The sequence below is a fragment of the Uranotaenia lowii genome, chromosome 3 (assembly GCF_029784155.1).
Source record: "Uranotaenia lowii strain MFRU-FL chromosome 3, ASM2978415v1, whole genome shotgun sequence".
In the NCBI taxonomy this organism is placed as follows: domain Eukaryota; kingdom Metazoa; phylum Arthropoda; class Insecta; order Diptera; family Culicidae; genus Uranotaenia; species Uranotaenia lowii.
The window spans coordinates 331,309,000-331,330,153 of NC_073693.1; the positions used below are offsets into that span (position 1 = coordinate 331,309,000).

The window sequence follows — 21,154 nt, forward strand, 5'->3', positions numbered from 1 at the left end:
TTCAGCCTTGACGTATGCTTGACATCCGTTTCTACCATTTTCAATTAAATTATTTTAAAATATTGCAAGTGTTAATGAAATATAGCTTAAAACATAAATATGCGCATTTAGCCCGTCGGTTTCGGAAATCGGCTATTTTGACTTCTTTTATTATAAAATTATTTTCACAAAAACAGTAAGAGATTTTAACAGAAAAATTGCTTTTACGTATAGAAAACAGATGTCCGCTCATGTGCATATAGTTTTCAAACTCCTGTCTATTGGAATATGGGAGAAAATGAGTGCTTTCCTTAATATGCGCATATAGCCCGCCTCTCCCCTAGACACAATTTTGTTTTCCATCTGGGACTGAGTCTGCGGCTGGCGTGCTTGCAAATGACAGTCACTGATGACGAGTGAAAGAGGATAGAAGAAAAAAAAGCATCAACAAAAACAAAACGTTTCACTCACTAGTCACTAGCACGTGGTTCTACCGGGTGATTGAACAACTGGTTAATGGCCAGATGTATTTGCCCCTTTTCACGTTTTGCAACTCAATAGTGCAACAACTGAGTAGGAAAAATAATTAACAAGCAATCAAATTGCAAGTTGTTTAGGAATAAGTTTTGTTGCTTATTCTAAATGTTTCGGTTTATCTGGGAGAGAGGCGGCCAGAAAGCTTTTTTTACCTGGGATTTAAAACTTTTCTGCTTATTCATCCCGTAAATGTAATCATTTCTCATTGTTTTGTATAAAGTTTTTTTTTCTTTCAATACGTTTATTTCATATTTTTAATTTTGTTTTTTTTTTGTCACGAAGCTGATCAAACATTTCGCTGATTATAAATTTTTGTAAAAATAAAAACGCAAATTTATCCAAACATTTAAACTAAACTATTTCCTAAAGGGTGATTTGGTCGAAATTTGGTCAATATCCACTTGACGTATTTCTTTCAATTATTCATTTAAAAAATCTGAACACCCCTCATTTTGAAGGTGTGTGTGTGTGTGTGTGTAGAATGTTGCTCCTATTTTGATTTTGGAATTCACTCTTCAGTTGTCAAAATGCCGCCCAAGGAAGAAGAGCAGCGTATTAAAATGTTGCTCGCCCATCGCGAAAATCCGAGCTACTCGCACGCAAAGCTGGCAAAATCGCTAAAAGTTGCCAAATCAAGCCGCTGCGCTGAGACGACAAAGAGAGTTGCCGGTAGTTTCAAGCGAAACCCTAACCTCTCTCTCCGAGATGCCGCAAATAAGCTGGGTGTATCGTCTACAACCGTGCATCGAGCCGAAAAATCGAGCCGGACTATCGACTTACAAGAAGGTAGTGACTCCAAATCGCGATGATAAACAAAATACGACGCCCAAAGCGCGATCACGAAGGCTGTACACGACGATGCTGACGAAGTTTGACTGCGTGGTAATGGACGGCGAAACCTACGTCAAAGCCGACTACAAGCAGCTTCCGGGACAGGGGTTTTATACGGCAAAAGGAAGGGGAAAGGTAGCAAATATTTTCAAGCACATGAAACTGTCAACGTTCGCGAAGAAATATTTGGTTTGGCAAGCCATCTGTACCTGTGGCTTGAAAAGCAGCATTTTCATAGCTGTCAACCAAGAAATTTACGTGAAAGAGTGTTTGAATAAACGTCTGCTGCCTTTCCTGAAGGAACACGGTTGTTCCGTACTGTTTTGGCCGGATTTGGCATCTTGCCATTACGGTAAAGAGGCCATGGAGTGGTACGCCGCCAATAACGTGTACAAAATCTGATGGCAGGGGTTAAGCGTAAGGCCCGGCATGTCGGATTTGGAAAAGCGGAAGCCTAACTGAATATTTTTCCTGAATTTTATACTAATTAAACTTGATAAAGAAATTTTATTTGAGTTTTTAAATAAACAATTTCACCGATTTACACGCGTTTTCCCTTGACCAAATTTTGACCGTATCACCCGCTAATTAAAGGCAGATAACAAAGCAGTATCGGCAGAAAAAATGTCTATAAATTATTTCATGCACGCGACTATTTTCCATACGAACCATTCATGTTGCATTATTATCTTTGAAATCAGTTTTCCACAGCTCAATCAGAAACAATTTCTATCAGTTATTTGACTCCAGTGACTTTAAAATTGCGTGTTTCAACTGAGCACCTAGAAGTAAATTGCTTTATTACAAAAATTGCAGTTTTTACAAAAATGGTCATTAATTCGTGTGCTAAATTGTCAACGAGTTGTTTTTTTTTTTCGAATTTAAACTTGACGGCTTGATCAAATCATCGCTCATGATATGTTGACGTGTAATTTCAGTTCCAATTAGCAGCTTATTTAGATAAATAACGAACGCATGAATCCATCGTGTTTAATAACATGTTTTTTGACTAATTAAACGCTCCAGAAAGCTAATAAATTTTATTGGAATGTGGATTTGGGATTGTAAATTGGGATTGGAACATGTTGTTTCTATCACTACTTGAGTGATAGTGGGATTCTCCTTAAAAATTACGCTTTTTTTCATAAAAGGTTTTCCCCAAAACACATTTTTTCAGGAGGAAGCTCTTATAACTCAATTACAAAAAATACCAAAACATATTACAGATCACCATACCGAGTTGCGATAGTATGAGGGTTACATTTCAGTCAACCTCAGATTCGGCAAAATTGAAATAAATCCTCGAATCGGAATGTGCGAGTGTTCGCACAAATTAATAACACTCACAATCAATATTGCCAATATTGCTCACCTCGATTAGCCCCGCGGTCGCGTTCGGTGTTTGATATGATTTGGGAGAGGTGTAGGTAATCCAGCTTCATTTGAAAGGGCCCCCTTTCCAGAATGTAAAGGGAATGTGTTCGGTTGCAACCATTCATTGACGAATGAACTGATGGGCGTTTGAAATAATTGTTAGATCGAAATAAAAAAAGTCGTGAATTTTAGTTTTCGTTTATTGACACATATCAAATTGAACAGTGCTTTCACGAAAAAGTGACCAATCACGCATGATGGATCGGTGTGGTGAAGTTGAGCTGAAGAACTTTGTAATTGGTTTGTTTTTATGTAATTTTCATGTATATTACAAACAAAATTTGGTTGGAAAATAAATTAATTTTATGAATATTTTGACTTTTTTAACTATATTTTACTAAAGTACCTATGCGCAAGAGTGTGTTGTTTTGCAACTTTTTTCGAATTTCATAAACCCAACAGTCTTAAAAATTTCCTTTTTATTCAAAACGAACGTCAGAGTTTTAGTAGGTTATTAAAATGAGATTTAGGTAACCGGGTTTTGAGTTTTTATTTTTAAGGCAAAGCGGAAGGAGTGGCGAGAAAATAGTTATAACGCCCCAAACAGAGCATTCAAATATTGTTTTAACAAGAAAAATATTAATTTTAGAGCAATGAAATGTTCTGATGAAATGATTTTAATAAAAATCTCTATCATTTGCAAAAAAAAAATAGGATAATCCGTTAGTCTGTCTGTCTAGAGTGTAGAAACAAGACTATGTATCTGGTTTGGAGACAACTTAATGCTGCTTTTTATTCTGACATAGTAAAGCAACGACTACTAAAATATTACAACCTCTTCCTTTTTCTATTCTTCTCAACTACGTAATTTATGTCGTTCTTTGTCGTTTAGTCCTTGATCATTCAACTCCTCTTGTCGAGTTATCATTTTGAGAATGTGTTGGTAAGTTAATCAGTAAAGGATTATTACTTTTAATACGTTTTTTGTGATTTATGTGTGCGATCTGTTATCTTTCATTTTTTTAGATTTAAGCGAGTTCCTTCTCTACTTAGGACGGTATGTTCGACTGGACTGTAGTTTGTCGTTAACTTGTTCTTTTTGATGAAGTTTTTCACGACTACAAGATCTCCTACATCAGTGTTAAAATATTCAGCACTGTTTCTCGTAAATATTTGTTTAAATCTCTCCTTTCTCTATTCTTAATTTATCATTTTTAACAAAAAAAAAAGTGAAACCAAGATAATTCGTGGATTTCAAAATAAAAATTTATTGATTCAACCTAGAGAAATAATCAGCTAATACTAGTAAATGATGTGATCCAGGAATTTCGGTGAAATCATCTGCGATTTTATACCAAGGCATATCAGGCATTTCTGATCTTTTAATTGGCTGCCTGTTGGGATTTGAAACAAGAATACAGCCTGAGACATTTTTATCGAAATGTTCTACCATTTCTTTCATTTTAGTCCACCACACTTTTGTTCTTAGTCGACATTTCATCGATGACATTCCTAAGTGGGGTTCTTGAGCTAACTGAAGGATACGAATTTGTAATGTACGTGGGATAACAAGTTTCCTAATATTCTTCACTGTGTTTCCCTTCATCGACAGGCTTTCAGAGATTTTTCATACATTGATAAGGTCTTCGGCTAACGTTTCGCAGGGTATGGTAATTACTTTATTAATTGTTGGAAATCCATGTCTTGAAGTGTAGCAAATATTCGCGAGAAATTACCTCATGTTAGGCGAAAGATCAACATAAAACATGTCATTAAAAATTATAAATTAAGGATAGAGAAAGGAAATACATCTACAAATACGAGGAAAAATGCTAAATATTGTAACACTGATTTAAGGCTATGATCATTTAGAATCCGGGCAGTCACAAACGTGTGTATTTTAAAACTATTCATTTGATCGAAAAACTTTCTATGAAGGAAATGAAGGTATAAATATGAAATTTAATGTAAAAATATAAACAAAAATATATCTCAATGATTTCATAAAATCTCTTTTTTATCTTTGCGCAGTTTTTTCAGTCATGTATTGATTTTTTTTTACCACAGAAGCAAAACCTTTGGAAAATCATGATATTTTACACAAACTCACCTGAAAAAAGCAATTGGAATCTGGTTGGAACCTTTTCATGAGTAGGCATCTCGAAAAATTTGATCTCTTAAATCCGGTTTTAACTTTATTTTTTTTGTCCATCAGAACACATCTGTCATATTGCGTAACAACCGGATGCACAGATTGCGATCTTTGGAACTGATCATTATTAGTTATTTACTTGATGTCTTCTAGTCAGGCAACACTTTTTGCCAGCCGCAAATGGATTTTTGCATTATTTAAGGGGTCTGCATTAAGGGGGGGGTAGGGTCTAACACTTTCAAAAAATCGATTTTTTAATTTTTTTATTTTCTTATTGTAAAACATTTCAAGAATGTTGTGTCAAATTTTCAAGTCAATTGAAGCAAAACTGTAGAAGTTATAGGCCTTTATCTCCTCCTATCTAATACTGCAAGAAAGCAAGAGCAGAAACTTCGAACGCGTTTTTCTCGAAAGCACATTTTTAAAGTCCGTGGACATCGTCATTTGAAAACTACTTATCCGATTCTTTTCAAATTTGGAACATAGTTTCTACATATAAAATACCAGACCCCAACGTTTTTCTTTTTTGATTTTTTTACTTTGGGGAGATTTTATAGGTGAAAAATGGCGGATTTTTAAGTGAAAAATCGTAGTTTTTACTTCAAACAGCCACAAAAATTTCATAAAAATATTTTTAAGTTAAATAAAAACGTTGGGGTCCAGAAAAACATCTATTAAAAATATTTTGCTCTGATTTTTTGAATTCAGATGATTCTGTGCTGAGATACAGTGTCCACCGCAAATCCTGTTTTCTAAAAGGCATCCTCGAAAATGCTCCGTCACCGGCTCATTTTTCAATATTTTTCTACGAAAAAATTACTAAATGTTCTTTTAACAATGCTTTGTATAATGCAAAAAATTTGAATACATTAGTTTGAACGATAGCTCTAGAAAAAAATCGTGAAAATGGTGTTTTTTTATACCCGTTAGACCCTACCCCCCCCTTAAGTTATCCCCAATAACCACAGACTTTTTACCATATTTAAGATCAAGGGTTGCACTCCGATGGTTGGTTTGAACTTCGTGTGGATCCTAGAGTGGCTTCTTATACTTCTTAACCATTTGGTTCGAAAAAAAATCAGAAAACCAACAGTTCATGAGCTTTCAAGTCAACAATGATGAATTTTCGAGGCGCAAAATGCGTTAAAGGAGCAAATTTGTGAAAAATTATTTTTACAATGTCTTATTGCATCGTAAATATCTCAAACACAAGTTAACTTAAAAATCTATCAAAAATAAGCAAGATAGTCCTTTTTATAACCAACACAACGCTACTAAAGTTTGGCATATCCGAGCTCTATTAACGTAGCTATCACCGAAATAAAGTGCCCGGATACTAAATGATCATAACCTTAAGAGATCTTGTAGTCGTGTAATTTCTCACATGCAAACACTATACCCAGCGCTTCCCTTTCCGTTTCCGTTTGAGTGTAGGGGAGAATGAGGATACTTGATCCCTGGGGATACTTGATTCCTTAGCTATATCTCGAAACTGGAATGTCTTACAAAGATCAAATGTTCTAGAAAAATGTGCCAAAATGAGCAAAATAACAATGCTTGCAGTTTAAAATTTTTTAACAATATAATTGTTTGAGTAATTGAACTTTGTTTGAAAAATTTCACAAATGTAACTTGAAGATCTTTTTTCATCACTTTAAAATGTTCCTAACATGGGAAAATTATTAAAAAAATATTTGTTCCAATGCATCAATCGTTCGAGCGTAAAATGAACTTCATAATGTCATATTTTCAAAGCAATGGAAAACTCTCCACTTTTTTCAGAATTTTTTTTCCAAAATGTTGATTATGGGTACAATTGATCCCCTAGAATTGGGTACAATTGATCCCCCTTCCAAACGGCATATTCTTCTTCTGAATTGATCGTTATTTGTTTATTTGTTTATTTGTTTATTATCTTGATATCATCTGACAAAGTTGGGTGTCTGAATGAATGAAACTTAAATCTAGGTTTACATAAATCTTGCTAGTTTCTTAATCGTTCACTCATGCTATGCTCAATCCGTTGTTTGAAAGTTGCAATGGACACATTAAAATCGAATAGCGTAAAATAACGGAGGAAGCATATTTTTGCGGAACGAAGGGGGTCATTACTGCCATAGCGCGTACTTCGTGGTTCCAGTGAGAGCCAGTCTCGATTACGAAGGGTTCGTTCTGGAGCATAAATGTTACAACGGGAAAGTAGCCAACAGCAGTCAATTTCATTTCTCAAGATCTTTGCCACGAACAGTGATCGACCAATGGAATGACGATCCGCCAGCGTATGGAGTCCAAGCAGAGCACATCGTTGTGGATAAGGCGGTAGATTTAACGGGTTTTCCCAAGGTAGTTCACGGAGAGCATACCGCACAAATCGCCGTTGAATTGCTTCGAAGCGCGCAACCCACAAAGCCTCAAACGGCCACCATACCAGATTTGCAGATTCCAATATGGATCGAACCAGGCAGCAGTACAAAGCTCGCAGGCAGACGGGATCGGTGAATTCTGTACTCAGGCGTATAATGAATCCCAGCATCCTGTTGGCCTTCTCGAGTACCACAGAGAAATGAGGCTTAAAAGTCATATGACTGTCCAATAAAACTCCAAGATCCTTTATCTGATCCACACGTTGCAGTGACTCACCCAGTATGCTGTATTCATATATGAATGGATGTTTCCTCCGACCAAATGTAATAACACAACACTTAGCAACGCTTAAAACCAGTAAATTATCAGCACACCAGTTCACAACCATGTCCAGGAAGCCTTGTAACTCGTAACAATCAGCTAAACTGTTTATGACCAAAAATATTTTTAGGTCATCCGCATACAGGAGTACTCCACAGCCAGTAAGAAGCAAATTAATATCATTGCAGAACATTGTAAACAACAGAGGGCCCAAATTGCTGCCTTGTGGAACCCCAGACTTTGGAATAAAATCAGGAGATTCTGCAGAACCAATTCTAACAGCTAAACGGCGATTCGTAAGATAACTTTTTATTCAAGCACATAGTCGTTCGTTGCTGATTACGAAATTACTAATAATTATCCAAAAACTAATATTTATCAAACAATTGTCTGAAGAAAATAGCAAAAATATTTAATTTTTTCTAAATTATAAAAAAATAGCGCCTTGGAGTATGCAATGTTGTTAGCGTTGAGACAAAATTATAGAATTTTCTTCTTATGTCTGCTATAAATTGTGAAATGAGAACAAACATAACCGAAATAGTCAATTAACATTGTATCTTGGGGTTTTGTTTGATTTTTATACAAGGATTAAGGCTTCCTGAATAAAAGATCAATTCTCCTTCAATAGGGGATCAAGTCTCCCCTAACTTCAGAAAAATCGCAATTTTTTTACTCCCACGAAAATGCTTCTAGTTTTTCAACGGGTTCAAGTATCGTTCTAATTTTTGGAGCATAGAAACTTGAAGTTACAAGCTGTCAGAAAATGTCAAAGACGGCGAGTTGCTAAATTTTTCCAAAAAGATATGGTGAAAATAAAAAAAGGGGATCAAGTATCCCCACTCTCCCCTACTTATTTTCTATTTCAGTTCGTGTCTTAGAAGCATAACTTATTATTCTTTCGCCTGACTTATCAGATTTTTGTACTAGCATGGCACCTAATCCGACTGGACTGGCATCGGAAATAACAAATGTTTCGTCATTGTGATTGTAAAATCCCAGCGTTTCAAATTGCAAAAGTATAACCTTTGTTTTATCAAATGCTTCTTGTTGTTACGGCCCTCACACGAAATTCATTTCTTTCCTGGTCAGATTGTTCAATAGATAAGTCAATGTGGTCATATCGGGGATTTATCTGTGCACAAAATTCACAAAACCAAGAAAGCTTCGAGTCTCGGCACAAGATCGAGGTTGGACACATTTTTTGAAAGCGTCGAGTTTATCTTGTGATACTGATATGCCTTGACTACTTATCGTATAACCAAGAAAATCAATCTTCGTAACATTTGCTATAATTTTATCATTATTTAAAATTACATTGTAGGAGTGTAGTGTTTGTAATATTTGTTTTGTATGCTCATTAAATACTGTTCTCGATTTGGCAGGTATCGAAATATTGACTCCATTATTTTTTGAAATAGTTCTAGAGCAGCTGAAAGGCCAAACATAAGTCCGTTATAACGCATTAATAACCGGCAACTCTCTTTGTCGTCTCAGCGGCTTCCGGTTTTCGATTTCCCCCCGATCCAGACTTCCTGGCTGACGAAAAACGTTCACCAAACACTTTAATTACATTTGTAACGGTTGATTTGGCAACTTCTAGCGATTTTGCCAGCTTTGCGTGCGAGGAGCTCGGATTTTCGTGATGCGCAAGCAAAATTTTGATACGCTGCTCTTCTTCCTTGGACGGCTTTTGACAACTGAAGAGTGAATTCCAAAATCGAAATAGGAGCAACATTCTTCACACACACACCTTCAAAATGAGGGGTGTTCAGGTTTTGTAAATGCAAAATTGAAAGAAATACGTCAAGTTGATATTGACCGAATTTTGACCGTATAATCCTTTACCTGTTTTGGGGTCTGGCTAGATTGAAATTCTTAAATGTTGAGCTTACTTAAACATGGTATTCATTTTGAGGTAAGCTGGCACCTCTTGTTTCATGTCTCCAATTCAATTTACCCCAGGATGTGTTTGAAACGTTAATTTCTAGAAAGAAAAACTTAGTATTAATACAACACGGAAAATAATAAAAAGGTAAAATTTACCGAGATAGCAAGGTGAACACTCGTGTAAGCCAAAAAGATAACTTCTACTTCTTCGAGGTGAAACTCACCTCACAGCGAGGTAAAGTTTACCTGAATCGAACTGAAAAAAAGGTTCAATTCACCGAGAAAAAAGATGAATCCAAAAAAGGTAAATCTTACCTCGTAGCGAGGTGAAGTTGACCTGGATTGAGCAAAACAAAACGGTACAATTCTTCTCGAAAAAAAGTAACTATTCACCGAACCCGTTTATTGAGGTTAAGATGTTTTGTCATTCAGGAACAAGTTTTGCTTTGTGCCTAATATGTGAAAATCGGAATAGAATGGTAAGTGTTTTCTTAGATATCATTTAGTTGTGCTGGTGCTCGTCATAATACAATGCTTTTGTTTCAGATCGGCCCATAGAGCTTTGAGGTGTATTCCACGTCATCCTCCAGCCGGAAAAGCCGAACCTGACCCGGAGGAGGTCATGAATGTACGCAACGCAGGAGGATTCAGCGGCCATGGCGGCTCAGAAGAACGCGAAGCCGAATTACCAGTCCCTATTTATCTCCAATAAATATCATTTTTGAAAGAATTTTGTATTTTTTTAATTCTTATTGAAGAAACCAACCAGCTTTTATCTTTTAAATTAGTAAATGGAAAAACGGTATCATTTTGCTAGGTGAATGCTAAAAAGGTAAAATTTACCTTTTTGCTAGGTGAATTGAAAAAAGGTAAAATTTACCTTTATGCTAGGTGGTAAAAGGTAAAAGGTAAAATTTACCTCGAAAGAGGGCTGGAAAAAATTCACCTCGCAAAACGGTAAATTTTACCGTTTTTTTATTTTCCGTGAATGAATACTGTTCAAGGGCTAAATTTTTGCCAAGGTGGCGTACGTTTTTGTGGTAAAGCAAGAAACAATTTCAATCTGCAATGTGTTTTCGATTTCACTTCATTTATATTTCAAACAATTTTCTTTAATTTCAATTAATGTTGCAGTGTTTATCAAACCGTTGCTAGTTTAGCAGTAAAAAAAAATATTTGTTTTGTCATGAACCATTTTTAAAGAGATTCGAAAGTAATAAATCGTTATACACAAACAGCTTTTTCTAACATATTAAAATTAATGCTTGCGTATATGTTGCTTTCTAGTATGCTTCAGTTAATTAAAATTACATCACACTAGATGGAAAACTAATCTCATGCCGCCTGAATTAGCTATCGATTACATTTCCAATCATTGCGAGAACAAATTAGTTCACATATTCGCGGGAAGACAAAAAACAACCCTGTTTGATTTTTTTGCAAATCTACAAAGTGCAAAAACCTCATATGTATGTAAACCGACATGTTAATTCGCAGTATGTAATTGGTGATTCTCGATAGGGCTCTCCAGTAGTAATTACATTCCGATTCAAAGCTGCGCCCCAAGCCAGCAAAGGGTTCGTTATTCGTGTGTTATCTTGTATCGCTCTGTTACAATTTTCAAAGGAAACTCCTCATTTGGCACACGGTTGCTGCTGCTGATGCTGCTGCTGGGTAGTTAACAGATCATTTCTCTTTTTTCTGTGATTCGCTCTCGAATCGAATTCACGTGTTCCCTCGATAATTGTCAGAAAATTAAACGGTTGTCGTTACCGATGGTGAGAAGCAAATCAGTTAGAATCTGTTACTGGGCGAGTAAATCGCAATACGTTTGTAGAATTGATTTTAACTTCAAAAATGCAATCTTCAACCATCGAATAAGACTAGCCCCAAGTGAGGTTAGATTTAAAAATTCCCCCAATTGTCTAACGATGACTTTTCTATCAACCGTCAACGGTTGACAACAATTGTTGGTACCGCTTCTGTATCTTTTAATAAGCCTGATGATGATAATAACGATGATTATTATGGGAATAATTTGAGCAGTCACGAAAGCTCAGTAGAACCTCACACACGGGCAAGTCGTATGACAAATATGTGTTTCAGATTGGGAATGTCCGATTTTTATTTTCACTAATATCTTGTACATGGTTAGTCGTAGTAGTTTGAAAATCCAGTTTGCCAAATGAATAGAAAGAGAAACTATTAAGGGGTATTGTTGATTTTAAGTGTTCGTGGATGATAACGTGAAAGATAACGAAGCGAGCTAAGCTTTCGTCTAACAATGGACACAATATAGGATGTTAAAGTTGTTGACTTTCAAGTCAATCTTTAGAGATTTGAAAGTTACGCAGTAGAAAAAAATGGTGCAGCTTAAACGTGGCAGTTATTGGAATAACTTTTTTAATGCTTATTTCAGTATTTACATTACACAATGACATACACAAAGTAATTTTTGTTATTTTACACCATTAATGTCAAGACGATTTGCACGTAAATGTTGTTTACAAATTGAGTAAATTTCAACTTGCATTGTAAATTTCCTTAAGGGGTACCTACATATTAATTTGATCAATGGATAACAATATCTAAAGTCTGTTTCACATAGAATCTAATCGGATAAAATAGATCATTTCTCCGCAAAGAAATAACGTACAACAAAAAAAAATGTCATTTTGTAGGGTTTTTATTGCACTTTAAGGAAAAAATACATAAAAATCATTCGTCGGCTTTTCGGATGAATTTTCGAACTTTTTGTGATACCACCTATCATTTTCTGCACAGTACTGCTGGTAACCTCATTCGCCATCTTGTTTCACCACTTTTCCATTTGAGCAGGTTTTTTCATGGGTTCTGCCACATTTCTTCAGTTTGCCCTTAACTATGGCCCAATATTTCTCGATGGGACGAAAATCCGGACAGTTTGGTGGATTGATACTATTTTCAACAAAATCGATCTTGTTCTCCTTATACCACTTAACGAAATCCCGGCTGTAGTGGCAGCTTGCCAGGTCCGGCCAGAACTTCACCGGACCTTTGTGGCCGGACCGAATGAATGGCAAAACCCTCTTCTGGAGACATTCTTCTTTGTAAACATTTCCATTCATTGTGTCCCCAGTGATGTAAATTTTAGTCTTCTTCCCACAACTACAGATCCCTTGCCAAATCATCAACTTACGAGCAAATTTATCTGCGAAAACAAACTTGAATCTACCCACAACATTTCCTTTACGCTTCGCAAGGTGAAATTTGTTATCGGGTATTTGTTCAAAATCCATTTTGACGTAAGTTTCGTCATCCATCAAAATGCATCCGTTGTACTTGGTCAACACTTTTTCGTACAACTGCCTTGCCCTGGTTTTGGCAACCAGGTTCTGTTTCAGCGTCCTGTTTGGGTGTTTACTTGCATGATACGACCGCAAGCCTTCTCGCAAACAAATTCGTCGAGCTGTACTGTGGTTCGTCTTGAACTTTTTCGCCAAATCACTCAAGGAGATTCCAGGATTATTGTGAACTGATCGAATTACTTTTGCTCGCAGCTTCCGGTCATATGTTCCACTTTCACGCCTGGTTTGTTTTGCTCGATCCACCGTAAGATTCTACCGGTATTGTTGCAGCACCGAATTTACAGTCGATTTTTGATATTTCAGAAATTTCACGATCTTTACCCCTGACCACATCGGTTTCTCTACGTGAGTGTGCAGAATTTTTTCTCGCCTTTCGCGTTCCATCGTCGATAACTTTTGACTGACTGCTTCAATCTTGATAAAATTTTCACCACTATGTAAACAAACCATCCGGATCAAAACACTGTCAATAGATTCGCGATGTGACAACTAGGGGCGTCGCAGTAAATGAAAAGATGCGACCAGATCCTATATGAAACAGACTTTATGTGGGCATTGCAACCTTTTTTTTTAATTCCTTATTTTTTATTTCTAATTTTTTTAAACTTTTTCTAATTTTAACTCGATGCGTTCCAGAAACTTCCTATATGATACCAAGCTTTAAGTTCTCATATTTCGAGTTCCATTACAAGACCGGAGCATCGAACCTTCCTCACCCTCACTGGCTTTGACTCGATTTCAATGCCAATGGCCAGCCAGTCTAAATTTGCAAAGAGGCTACAAAACGATCCAATTTCGACACTCCACCCGGAACACGATATCATACTTGCCGCTGCCTGGTGGACAATGAACGGTTGTGGCATAACTTTTCTCGAAAATTGAATCAGTTGTCAGTTGCTACCGACTTCTTTTATGTTCGAGTTAGAGCGAGGCGTCTTCATTCTTTGACACGATTTGCTAGAGTGGATGTTGAAGTTTGTTATTGTTTTTCCCCTGTATGGGACAATATTCTTGGAAGAATCCAGTTTGAACCTCATTCTTTCGAATTTCAAGTTCAATAGATGCAACATAGCCGAAGCTAAATTTTGGTAAATGGATACGCATTGTTTTGCATGGTTTGAATAGCAGCTTTGAAGTTATTGTTTGAAGTGCACTTCTGGATTGATTTTCAAAGCGTTGCAGATTTTCGGAATTCAAATTGAAACTGTTTGACTCAATTTTGAGAAATTTCGTTCAGACAACGAGATAGACGAATTTGAACATCGTGCTGCTAGATATATGTTTTTCTATTCTTTTTGGTCATCAACCTTCTGTACTAAATATGGAATGATTTTTGTTGATTTATGATAAAGCGCAATAAGTTTTAACCCCTTCTTCAGGCCTAGTTGACAATTGGTAATTGTACCTTCTCGATGCGAAATCTCAGGAATGGTTCTAGTGAAAATAAATACATAAAATTTTCTGACGTTCCCTTAAATGAAAAGTTGTTACGTCAGAATAATAGTCCGAGTATGAAAACAAAATATAATCAGAAATCATCCCGAATTTTTGTTTCACATTTGCCCGGAACAAATTCGAAATCCTTCTTTTGTCATTTGGAATTAAAACATCGCGATGGGGGGTGGGGGATAGTAAAAAATAATGTAAAAAATAAACAATAAATTAAAATTAATTGCACGAAAGCTTGTATGCAATTAAATTGCATACTATATCATTGCACAAAACCTATGTATCGAGAAATTTTCTATCGAAAAATTCAAGAAAATCAAAAATTCAAACGGTAATAAGACACCCCATTTCCACAATTTGTTTTCTGCTTTTGTAATCTTTCGGATGTTTGATAAATCTGTCGAAATTTATATAAAAAAAAAAGTTTATTCTCCCCTTCTGTTATTTTGTAAATTTCGAGAGGGGGGGTGGGGGGAAAGGAAAAATTGACTACTGTTTGAAGGTATCAGACATCAAGGTGATTTGAAGGCTAAAAAATTGCCCCCAAGCCCCTCGATGGTTTAATTCGACCCAAACTCGGAGTCAACATTTGTTCAGCCAGTGAACCATTTTATCGAATCTACAAGTTCCAGATATAAAAAACTGTTTTTTCAAGATATTTTTTATACTTTGACTGTAACTTCTGAAGGTGATGCAATACAACTTTGACAAATTCAACCAGATGAACATTTTCGTTAAAGACATCAAAGGCCTAATATGAATAACTAAAAGTTAGCATTTTTATTTAGTAATATTGGTAGACCCCTTGGCGTGACTCCTTGAGAAACTAAACAATGTATCAGATGAAACCAAATGTCCATCTCTTCATTCCTGGGCGCTATTGATTTAGTAGAGATAGTTTAATGTTCTGCATCACTGTGCATTGCTTTGAGATGTTGAGCAAGGCTTCAAAATCATGAAAAATTCATAATTTCACAGACTTTTAACCAGATTGGTCAAAGTTACTGGTTGAATTTTAGATTCTAGGATTTTTTCATTGATTTCATAAATTTTATTAATTTAATTTAGATAGCTCTGGGATAGGCTGAATCATAAAAATTTTTTGATTTTGGTAATGTGGATTGCTACGTTTGAAGTAAAATTACTCGATATAATCAATGATGGGCAAAATTTGCCTATGAAATTTCTGAAAAAGCATCACCAAAAGGCAAAATTCACATTTTTTCGAGGTGCAAGGAATCTCAGAACTAATTTTGACTTATTTGGGGGCGCTGAATCTAAATATTCAATTAGGTTTTTGTTCAGCTCTAGTTTTCGAGATAACTTTCAAAACTAGGTTTAAAAATTAGTTATTCAATTTGTGTACTTTTCTGACAAAACTGTAAAACACAAATACTTATTGACTCAATGATCAACTTTCCGAAAGACCGCGAGTAATTTTGAAATCTGAGAAAAAAAATATGGAAGTTTTTTTGTTATGTTTTTTTTTTCAAACCTGTGAAAAACGAGAATTTTGACGAAATTTTAAATAAAAATTGAATGAAATTGAATCTATGATATTTTTAAAACCATAAGTCAAATAATTTCGTAGTCTTCAACAAAGTTGTTGGATGAGTTATGGATGGATTGAAAATCAGCTTTTGGTTTTTATGTAGGTTTATAGGTTTACCAGTTATGAAAGATCGATTTTACACAAAACTGATCAATTTAAAAATTTCTACATGGCATATCAGCGAAACTAGGAGTGATTAACAAAACTTGTGAAATGTTTTGCATTCAGAACGCCAAAATCTTACAAAATCAGCAGTTGAAACATAGGCACCTAAAAAATCTGTTCCTCTGTGTAATAGTTACAAACTTTTTGGGTTGTATCACAGAACTACAAATATTGATTTTGTCGAGAAATAAGAATTTTGCTGAGTCGTGTCACAGCTACAACAAGTGACGTGTAAAGGGTGATACGGTCAAAATTTGGTCAATATCAATTTTACGTATTTCTTTCAATTTTGCATTAAAAAAAACTTGAACATCCCTCATTTTGAAGGTGTGTGTGTGTGTGTAAAATGTTGCTCCTATTTTGATTTTGGAATTCACTCTTCAGTTGTCAAAATGCCGTCCAAGGAAGAAGAGCAGCATATCAAAATTTTGCTCGCGCATCGCGAAAATCCGTTACAAATTTAATTAAAGTGTTTGGGGAACGTTTGTCGACAGCCAGGAAATCTGAATCGGGGGGGAAATCGAAAACCGGAAGTCGCTCTGAGACGACAAAGAGAATTGCCGGTAGTTTCAAGCGAAAACCTAACCTCTCTCTCCGAGATGCCGCAAATAAGCTGGGTGTATCGTCTACAACCGTGCATCGAGCCGGACTATCAACTTACAAGAAGGTAGTGACTCCAAATTGCGATGATAAACAAAATACGACGGCTAAAGCGCGATCCAGAGGCTGTACACGACGATGCTGACGAAGTTTGACTGCGTGGTAATGGACGATGAAACCTACGCCAAAGCCGACTACAAGCGGCTTCCGGGACAGGAGTTTTATACGGCAAAAGGAAGGGGAAAGGTAGCAGATATTTTCAAGCACATGGAACTGTCAAAGTTCGCGAAGAAATATCGAGTTTGGCAAGCCATCTGTACCTGTGGCTTAAAAAGCAGCATTTTCATAGCTTCCGGGACTGTAAACCAAGAAATTTACGTGAAAGAGTGTTTGAATAAACGTCTGCTGCCTTTCCTGAAGAAACACGGTTGATCCGTACTGATTTGGCCGGATTTGGCATCTTGCCATTACGGTAAAAAGGCCATGGAGTGGTACGCCGCCAACAACGTGCAGGTGGTTCCCAAGGACAAGAACCCTCCCAACATGCCAGAGCTCCGCCCAATTGAGAAACACTGGGCTATTGTCAAGCGGAACCAACAGAAGATCAAATAAACTTCTAAGGACAAGCAGCAGTTCAAGACAAACTGGCTTTCTGCGGCGAAGAAGGTGGACAAGGTGGCTGTACAAAATCTGATAACAGGGGTTAAGCGTAATGCCCGGCAATTCGGATTTGGAAAAGCGGAAGCTTAACTGAATATTTTTCCTGAATTTTATACTAATTAAACTTGAAAAAGAAATTTAATTTGATTTTTTAAATAAACGATTTCACCGATTTACACGCGTTTTCCCTTGACCAAATTTTGACCGTATCACCCTTTAATATTGCTTACAACTTTTAATGCAAAGTTTTTCTAAACATTTACAGATAAGTAGAAAAGAACAATTTTTATTATCGGACAATTTCATAGATTCGGCAACCTACTGGACAGTTAAAACGACAAACTACTGTAAGTACACTCAATCACAATATCATTCACCCATTTTAAAATTCAAAACTTAAAAGCTTTTTCATTCCGCCCCAAGTTAATTACATTATATAGGTTTTCAGTGTTCCACTATAAAACAACAACAAAATTTAATGCCATTTATGTAAACTTTGGTTCCTAGATTCCTTGAAAAAGGCTAAATAAACTATGCCGAAACGTCGGATGTAGTATAAAACCTTGTTTTAACATCTAATGAATATTGAAAATACCGATAATATTTACATCATTACCTTACCAATCGATAGGAAAATTTAATATTTCCTAAAGTCTTTTTAGGATTTTTTTAACTTCATGCATTTTTTAATTCTAAAGGAGTTTAAATTTGTTACATCCTACTCTACAGCTCAACCCTTTTAAACCCTAAACGGCCTTAAGGCTAGAGTTCCTTGAAGGTAAGAAAAAGTCATTTGATCTATGTCCTTCAGCTTTGCCGTCTTGGGGAAAGTCGTTGCCAGAGAAAATTCCAGTGAGCTCAATATCTTATAATTTAATTTGCATTGCGTGAGGACAAAATATTGAAGAAAACCAAAAAATGGACCTAAATCTCATTTAAAATATCTGCCAAAGTTCTATCGTTCGCTTTGACAAAAAAGAAAACTTTCTTGACTAATTTATGCGTCCATATGTTTCTTCGATATCTTTTGGGTAACCAGGCATCAGTGTAAATTTGAAAAATTTTGAAATGATTTGGTTGATTCTTGAATTAGCGCAAAGCGTTTCAATTTTGTATGGAAATTTGTATGGAAAACGAAAGTTTTGCGTATTAAATAATCCAGAAAATTCAAATAAGCTTGGAATGAAGTTTCTCTTAAATTAATGGTTTTGCATTTTCTTAAGCTTCATTTTTTTGCTTACATGAGAAGTAGCCTAGTTTTCATAAAAAAATAGTTATAAACATTTAAAATAAAAAATCTGAATTCAATGGAAATTATTTTTAAAAAAATGGCAGGTTTTGCTGGCTAGAGCTTCCACAAATTTCAAGAAATGATTTAGTCAAGATTAAATAAGTCTTGATGACTTTGGTTATTGGGTTATTTGGATTCATTGGTTATGCAAAATAGTTTTTGAACGATTTTTTTTTATTTTATCCTACTGTTAAACAGCTTTTCGATAAGCAGTCTAAAACGCTAGAATAAAAAAAATTGAATATTATATTTGTATAACATCGAATATCTATTCTGGGTAAAAAGTTAGGTTTAGTGTTTGTCGACATAAAATGTAAAATCCAAAGATTATTTTATAGAACTTTTAGTACATCTCTGGTGTTTTTTAATGAAAAACTTTGTTTTTCCATACAAATTTCCAAACCAAATTGAAACTCGTTGCGCTAATTCAGGACAGAATTAATCAATACTAGTATGTCACTAGCTACTTGCTAGCATCCTCAGTGGGTTATCGAAGTCGATAACCCACTGAGGATCCTAGCAAGTAGCTAGTGAAATACTAGTATTTGGATCTTCCAAATACTGTAGCTGAATTCAAAGAAATCATCGAATACTTTGAAATCATAGTTTCATTCAGCTAAGTGGTTCTTCAAACCTTTGATTATAAGTTGTTATTGCTTTTTTCAGTTATCAAAACAATCAAAAAACTAAGGAAGGTGCATAAAATTATAAATTCAAAATTTCATAGAAAGCTTGCAGAGGTCTAATGTACATTCTATTCCTTAAAATCCACGGTTTGAATAAAAGTGCCCTGAACCCTCATTCAATAATATCAGATATTTAAACAAAAAAAATTTTAAGCTATTTTCGAGATGTCGACTGTATATTTTAATGTTAATTTTTCCGGAAAATTAGTCACATTTTTTTTAGAAACAAACGATATTTATTTCTACTCTGACGTTTCGGTGTCGTTTAACACCATCTTCAGGGATTCTACAAGTGTTAGAATGTGTTTTACAAATAAAATAATGTTTGTTGGTTTAATTAGTGTTATGTTGTATACCGAAACGTCGGAGTTTAAATAAATATCGATCGTTTCTAAAAATGTGACTGATTTGCCGGAAAATTAACTTTCATTTTTGAATTTAAACCGCCGCATTATCAAGTTTAACGGTCAATCAAAAGAATCTATCTATCAAATATTACCAATAGCGCTTGGTTGTTCATTTCTGTTTTGCATGGACCTGTATCGAAAAGTGCTTCGAATCAGTCCAAGAAAGTTTTGAATCGCAATTCACTTGGAAAACCAACGATTTAAAAATCACTGTTTAAGAGGTTAAAGGCCTACACTTCTGTGTGGAACATAAATCAAAATTGTAGGAAGCTACAATCAGGTGAACCAGACACTTAAAAGGAAATCAACGAAGGTTCAAGGTGGTTTAATTCAAATCTTGTGCCAAATCAATCAAAGTTTTTAATGCATTACCGAACTTAAAGTTGAGCCATTTGGAAAAAAAATTCTTGCACAAAATCGTGAGATACCATTTTTTTATTGTTTCATGGTTTCGTGTACCTTTCTTAAAAACCCTCTAGCAATAGAGATCAAATGCTCATTCCAGACCAGCCCGGACTAGAACTTCCGGGAACGCCGAGCTAGATCTTTGAATCGGCCGAAATGAGTGATTGAATAGAGTTCAGCAACCTAACGTTTTGCCCTCCAGCTCAAGTTTTGTCCTCAAATTATCCTACTAAAGTTGAAGAAAAAAAGTTTATAAGAGATTCACTTGAGGTTTTAAGGAAAATTGGATTTAGACACCATGAGTGCACGGATTCACCGTTGTTACTTTTACACTAGTTAAAATATTGTCTCTTGAAGTGAATTTACATATCGAACGTGTTAAGAAGTTTCTTAACAAGGGCAATAAAGAATCCTAAACTTTCAATTAAAATTCGAACATATTGATTTTTTGTCTGCTTGGACTTAATTATTTATAGCATACACCTGAATTGGTTTCCAAAAATTTTGAACCATGATAGGATTAGAAGGATCTGATTAAAATCAACTTTATTCCAACGCTACCCTTAAAACTTTTTTTGAAACTCTAACTGCCATAAAAAAATTTAAATGAGGAATGATCTTCTAAATTCTGGCCAATATCACTCTTGAGACCTAGACTAAATATGAATGATAAATGAGTTCTCCATTCAAAAACTCCACAGCACCGATGATATCCGGGGAAGGTACTCACATTCATGGTCAGTCAGACGTTGAAGTAGCAATATTTAATATAAAAAACCGCACCGGTTAGCAGGAACTTTGAACTTCTCTTCGCGAAACAAAAACTGAAACAAAACTGAAAAGCATTGACGATGAAATACGATCCTCGGCTGCTGACTTCAAATAGCCGGCACTAGTTATGTCACGTGCTTTTTTCGACGTTCGGCTTTGGTTGCTTCCTTTTACTGCCAGGTTCTGCTTGGGGTTTTTACGTTTGGTATTCGGAAATTAGCAGCTTCTTGTCTTGTCTTCTTGAATGAATGAACTGTTGATCGCGCGCACCCAAAATAGCAGTCGTTTTTTCTCTCTCGATCTCAGTGTTTAAAAGGAAGCTGCCCGGTTCGAAAAAAAAAAAACGAAAACAACAACCGAACAAAAATCCCGA

At 35.5% G+C, this 21,154-nt stretch overlaps 2 protein-coding genes across 10 annotated transcripts in view; both read right to left on the reverse strand.

The window, feature by feature from the left end:
* Positions 1 to 21,147, reverse strand: part of LOC129751044 (protein 5NUC-like) — a 34,110-nt gene extending 12,963 nt beyond the window's left edge. Inside the window, exon 1 of the mRNA XM_055746306.1 lies at positions 20,741 to 21,147. The gene's annotated coding sequence lies outside the window, so the exon portion shown is untranslated. The remainder of the gene's footprint in view (positions 1 to 20,740) is intronic.
* LOC129751042 (uncharacterized) overlaps positions 1 to 21,154 on the reverse strand; it is a 525,666-nt gene that overhangs the window by 67,580 nt on the left and 436,932 nt on the right. The window lies entirely within an intron of this gene.